This window comes from Arachis ipaensis, chromosome B04 (assembly GCF_000816755.2).
Source record: "Arachis ipaensis cultivar K30076 chromosome B04, Araip1.1, whole genome shotgun sequence".
NCBI classification, from domain to species: Eukaryota; Viridiplantae; Streptophyta; class Magnoliopsida; order Fabales; family Fabaceae; genus Arachis; species Arachis ipaensis.
This window is the reverse complement of record NC_029788.2, coordinates 91,074,638-91,081,628: the sequence shown is the minus strand read 5'-3', so window position 1 is coordinate 91,081,628 and position 6,991 is coordinate 91,074,638.

The following is a 6,991-nucleotide window of genomic DNA, read 5'->3' as shown; positions in this document are numbered from 1 at the left end:
CTAGTTTCACTAGTTTCACTAGTCTTTTTCTTTTGTTTTCAATTGATTTTATGCACTTTCTTGAGCCATAAGTAAGCCAATTGGGTAGAATCCTTTGATTTGGTTGATTAATGATAGGTGAAAAAGAGCTTTGAAGAGGGTTGAAGAAAGAAGAAATGGCAAGGAGCAGGAGAGAACAAAAAGCTTGAGCAAAAGCTTGCCTCAAACTTTAGCTCAAACTTTTGGAAGAATTGAATTCACCCTGGAGGAGCAAAAGCTTGCGCCAACGTTTGACCTCAAGCTTTTAGGCAAATGTTGGCGCCACAACAAAATACCCAGGAGAGCAAAAGCTTGCGCCAACGTTTGACCTCAAGCTTTTAGGTAAACGTTGGCGCCACAACAAAACACCCAGGAGAGCAAAAGCTTGTACCAACGTTTGACCTTAAGCTTTTAGGCAAACGTTGGCGCCACAACAACATGAAGGGGTATACTTCCAACAAGAATAACTTGAGTTGTAGATGTCCAATTGAGGTCATTCCAATTTGGTTAGAAAGCGGACGTTCAGAGCTTTCCAACCATATATAATAGTCTATAGTGGACATAAAATTGGCAACTTGACAAGAGGGCAAAGTAGTACCCCAAGAGGCATGCAAGAGGGATCCATGTTTGGCTCAAAGTTTGACCTCAAACTTTGGCTCAAACGTGGATGGCAGCAAGGAAGGCTAGCTGATATGAAAAGTTTGAGTAAAAGTTTGACCTCAAACTTTTACTCAAGCTTTTCTGGTTCATGGCCCGGTTCACAAATGGGTTTCTCTCCAACTCCAAGAGCAATCAACAGAGGCTTTTGTCAACCCAATTCCATCAAGAGCAAAGGCCCAATTCAAGGCTTGAAGATCATTTGAAGAGAGTGTATAAATAGCTTAGAATTTAAGTTTTTACGGAGCTTTTCCATTTTAGTTTTTACTAAGTGATTTTGGGAGAGCTTTTGGTTAGGAGTTATTGGGAGATTCTGAGTCTTAGGGAAGGAGAATTGAATTCTCTTCCTCTTAGTTTTCTTGTTTTCAATTTCATTTACTCTTTGTTTGAATCTTGGGTGTTGGAGAATTGAAGGAATTCTGTTTCAATCTCACCCTGAGATCTCTCTGTTTCATTTACTGCACTTTCTGAAAAATTTATATTTGCATTCCTTTCTTCTACTGCTTGATCTTTACTTTTCTTGCAATTGAATTTTCAATTTGGATCTAGGAAGGCATTGAGATCTAGACTTGGTTATCTAGTCTCTTGGGTCCTGAGATCTACATTTTTCAATTTCAATTTCCTTGTTTCGTTGCTACACCAAGCTTATTTTCATTATCATTTGAGATCCAGTTTAATTGAATCCATCTTTTACATTTCTGTTTGTTGAATTTTACTTTTCCTTGTTTAATTTCTGCAAATCCACTTCCCAATTCCTTTTATAATTCGAGCAATTTACATTTCTTGCACTTTAAGATTCTGTAATTTACATTTCTTGCGTTCTAAGTTTTTGCCATTTAATTTCTTGTTCTTTAAGATTCAGCTTATTTACTTTCTTTGCTCTTAAATTTTCTGCAATCTACCCCTCTCCCTTTACATTTCAAGCAATTTAGTTTCTGCAATCACAAATCACCCAACCAATACTTGATTCGCTTGACTAAATCAACTACTAAACAAAAATTGCTCAATCCTTCAATCCTTGTGGGATCGACCTCACTCCCGTGAGTTTTATTACTTGATGCGACCCGGTACACTTGCCGGTTAGATTTGTGTGTTTGGAATTCGTTTTTCTAAAAATACACATCAAGTTTTTGGCGCCGTTGCCGGGGATTGATTAGATTGACAATGATTAAGTAAGGTGGTGGTCTAGATTAAGCACTTTTTCTTTTTCTTTTTACTAAGCATACTAACTGTTTGAATTTTTGCTTAAGCTAACACTAACTTCACTCTAGCAATAGAGTGTTTAATTCTGACTCCTAGTTCTGTGTTTATGTCCGGAGGAAGAAGCGATGAATCCACACCTTTTGATCCTGAAATACTTTGGAGGTTGAGAAGAGAACCAAGAAATGGAAGAAAATCCAACAAATCTACAAGTGGGAGTGGCCAACGACAATGGTCAGCCCCAAAGGAGAGTATTGGCTTCATATACATTTGCTAATCCAAGGCATTGTGGGAGTAGCATCCTGACCCCAAATGTCGATGCAAATAACTTTGAATTGAAGCCCCAACTCATCACCTTGGTGCAGAATAACTGTTCCTATGGAGGAGGCCCCTTGGAAGATCCAAACCAGCACCTATCCACCTTCCTGAGGATATGTAACACCGTGAAGACCAATGGTGTGCACCCTGACAGTTACAAATTGCTGCTATTTCCATTTTCTCTCAGAGACAAAGCCACTCAATGGTTGGAATCCTTCCCAAGAGACAGCATCAACAACTGGGATGATCTAGTAACCAAGTTCCTTGCCAAGTTTTACCCACCTCAAAGAGTTATTAGATTGAAGACTAAAGTACAAACATTCACACAAATGGATGCTGAACCCTTGTATGAGGCATGGGAACGATACAAAGCTTTAATCAGGAAGTGCCCTCCTGAGATGTTTAATGAATGGGATAAACTCCAAAATTTCTATGAAGGACTGACAATGAAAGCTCAAGAGGCACATGACTATTCAGTAGGAGGCTCAATGCAACTCATGAAAATAGCTGAAGAGGCCTAAAACCTCATTGATATGGTGGCAAACAATCAATATTTCTTTGCTCATTAGAGACAACGCCAACCATCACAAAGGAAAGGAGTGCTAGAGTTGGAAGGAGTAGACACAATCCTAGCTCAAAACAAGATAATGCAGCAGCAAATCCAGCAACAATTTGAGCAGATGGCTAAAAAGATTGATAGCTTACAAGTTGCAGCAGTGAATACAAGCCAACCATCAACCACATGGGGGCAAAATGAAGAAAACTAAGAAGATCAGTAGCAGGAACAACCTCAATATGTGCACAACCAAGGTTCAGGCCAAAATGAGGTTTATGGTGACACCTACAATCCATCCTGGAAGAACCATCCAAATCTCAGATGGGGAGATAACCACACTCAAAACCAACAACCATGGCAAAGGAATTCAAACCAAAACAACTCAAGAAACAACCAGAACAACAACCAGCAAAACATAACCCACAATCCATATAGAAAACCCTAAAATAACCATCATCCACCTTCCACATCCACATTCCACCCACAAAATAATCCCACAAACAGTTCAAACAACTTCCAGCAACAACCATCTCATTTTACACAACCACAACCAAATCCATACTCCCAAAGAATCTCCAGTCTAGAGATAATGATGGAGAAATTCATGAAAAATAAGAGATGGCAAGACAAGATCAGGAAGCAGCACGGAAGGATCAAGCCATAACAAGTAAAAACCAAGAAGCCTCAACCAAAAACCTAGAAGCTTCAATCAAAAATCTTGAGAGGCATATGGAACAAATGGCTAAACGAATTACAGAGATGGGTGAGAAGCAATCAAATGCATCCCCTATTGCTACTCAAGACCACCCAAGGGACAAAGGAAAAGCTACAAAGTGGGAGAAGTGCAAAGCAATCATAGTGGGAAGTGAGAAGACTAAGGAGAAGGAAGCCATCAATCAAGAAGAACACAACAGAGAAGTTCCACAAGAAGAGACAGAAGAGAGAAGTGAAGAGGAAAGAAAGACCAAGAATGCAAAAAGCTCAAATAGAGATAAGAACATCCTTGAAACACAGCTACTAGAAAAGAAGGAAGGGGTGAAGCCATATATCCCCAAACTTCCATACCCTCAGAGGTTCGAAAAAGAGAATGAGGATAAGCAATACTCAAAATTCCTGGACATATTCAAGACACTCAGCATCAATATTCCTTTCTTAGAAGCACTTGAACAGATGCCAGTGTATGCCAAATTTATGAAGGAAGTGCTGACAAGGAAAAAGTCCCTAAAAGAAGGACAAATTGTTGAGATGACAATGGAATGTAGTGCTATTCTCCAAAGAGAGTTGCCAGAGAAGAAAGATGATCCTAGGAGTTTTTATATACCTTGCACCATAGGAAACATAACAATTGAGAAGTCATTCTATGATCTTGGTGCAAGCATAAATTTGATGCCTTTGTCTCTAATGAGGAAACTCCAAATTGTCGAGCTGAAATCCACACGAATACTTCTTCAAATGGCTGATAAATCCATTCAGCAAGCACTTGGAGTTGTAGAGAATGTGCTGGTAAAAGTGGGAAAATTTCTTCTCCCAGCTGATTTTGTCATTCTGGATATGGAGGAGGACCCTAACACTCCCATCATTCTGGGGAGGCCTTTCCTAGCTACGGGCAGAGCATTGATAGATGTTGATAAGGGGGAATTGTTGCTAAGAGTGCATGATGAGCACCTAGCATTCCATGTTTTTAAAACCTTGCATGAGCCAATTCAAGAAAAAGATTCTATGAAGGATAAGGCCAGAGATCAAAGTTTGAAGGAGGTAGTCAATGAGTTAGCTCCAAGACTTCTAAATCCATGCTTGAAAGCAGTAGAGATGGTGTCTTTAGCAAGGCCAAAAGAATTCATAAGTGGACAACCTGTTGCATTAGAGACAGTGGCAAGGAATTAAGTTTGGTGTTCCCACACCAAATTAAATCCAAAAACCACACTCAATTCATACATACTGACCAGTCACTTAAGGGCTTAAGAAGCAAGCAACTTTTGAGAATTATGCAGGGAACTAACCACCTATTGAAGACATCATGCACCACAAATCAAAAGGGGCACAACAGAAGGAAGAACAAAAAGAACTGAAAACCAATAGATTGTATCTATACTTAACTCTTGTGGTTGAGAAATGCTTCGATTTATGACTTGCTAAAGTGTTCATCTAGTGTAGGCAAAATCAATCTTTAAAATAAGTAAGCTAGTCTAAGTGTGTGCTTGTGTGTTCACTTTCACTTAACTAAAAGCATGCTTTGTCCCCTGCATCTTTAATTTAATAAAAGAAATGTTTGGAATGTGAAGTAAGATAGTTCTTTGTTAGCTGGAAGTACAACAATAGTGAGTGGTGGTATGAATGTATGATTGTATGATAGCTCACTTTTAGTGAATAAAAGAACTAGACTGTCTCCTTTTAAATAGAAGGTAGCTCACTGTCTATGAATCTCAATAAAGTGGTTGATTAATGATAGGTGAAAAAGAGCTTTGAAGAGGGTTGAAGAAAGAAGAAATGGCAAGGAGCAGGAGAGAACAAAAATCTTGAGCAAAAGCTTGCCTCAAGCTTTAGCTCAAACTTTTGGAAGAATTGAATTCACCCTGGAGGAGCAAAAGCTTACGCCAACGTTTGACCTCAAGCTTTTAGGGAAACGTTGGTGCCACAACAAAACACCCAGGAGAGAAAAAGCTTGCGCCAACGTTTGACCTCAAGCTTTTAGGCAAACGTTGGCGCCATAACAACATGAAGGGGTATACTTCCAATAAGAATAACTTGAGTTGTAGATGCCCAATTGAGGTGATTCTAATTGGCTTAAAAAGCTGACGTTCAGAGCTTTCCAACCATATATAATAGTCTATAGTGGACATAAAATTAGCAACTTGACAAGAAGGCAAAGTAGTACCCCAAGAGGCATGCAAGAGGGATCTATGTTTGGCTCAAAGTTTGACCTCAAACTTTGGCTCAAACGTGGATGGCAGCAAGGAAGGCTAGCTGATATGAAAAGTTTGAGTAAAAGTTTGACCTCAAACTTTTACTCAAGCTTTTCTGGTTCATGGCCTGGTTCACAAATGGGTTTCTCTCCAACTCCAAGAGCAATCAACAGAGGCTTTTGTCAACCCAATTCCATCAAGAGCAAAGGCCCAATTCAAGGCTTGAAGATCATTTGAAGAGAGTGTATAAATAGCTTAGAATTTAAGTTTTTAAGGAGCTTTTCCGTTTTAGTTTTTACTAAGTGATTTTGGGAGAGCTTTTGGTTAGGAGTTATTGGGAGATTCTGAGTCTTGGGGAAGGAGAATTAAATTCTCTTCCTCTTAGTTTTCTTGTTATCAATTTCATTTACTCTTTGTTTGAATCTTGGGTGTTGGAGAATTGAAGGAATTCTGTTTCAATCTCACCTTGAGATCTCTCTGTTTCATTTACTGCACTTTCTGAAAAATTTATATTTGCATTCCTTTCTTCTACTGCTTGATCTTTACTTGCAATTGAATTTTCAATTTGGATCTAGGAAGGCATTGAGATCTAGACTTGGTTATCTAGTCTCTTGGGTCCTGAGATCTACATTTTTCAATTTCAATTTCCTTGTTTCGTTGCTACACCAAGCTTATTTTCATTATCATTTGAGATCCGGTTTAATTGAATCCATCTTTTACATTTCTGTTTGTTGAATTTTACTTTTCCTTGTTTAATTTCTGCAAATCCACTTCCCAATTCCTTTTATAATTCAAGCAATTTACATTTCTTGCACTTTAAGATTCTGCAATTTACATTTCTTGCGTTCTAAGTTTCAGCCATTTAATTTCTTGTTCTTTAAGATTCAGCTTATTTACTTTCTTTGCTCTTAAATTTTCTGCAACCTACCCCTATCCCTTTACATTTCAAGCAATTTAGTTTCTGCAATCACAAATCACCCAACCAATACTTGATTCACTTGACTAAATCAACCACTAAACAAAAATTGCTCAATCCTTCAATCCCTGTGGGATCGACCTCACTCCCGTGAGTTTTATTACTTGATGCGACCCGGTACACTTGCCGGTTAGATTTGTGTGTTTGGAATTCGTTTTTCCAAAAATACACATCATGCATGCTCTCCATTTTTTCAGACTTGATTGAGAAGTTCATAGAAGTATTCATGGACGACTTTTCTGTGTTTGGGAACTCATATTTTGATTGCCTATACCATCTTGCTCTTGTGCTAAAAAGGTGTCAAGAAACTAACCTGGTTTTAAACTGGGAGAAGTGCCATTTTATGGTAACTGAAGGGGTGGT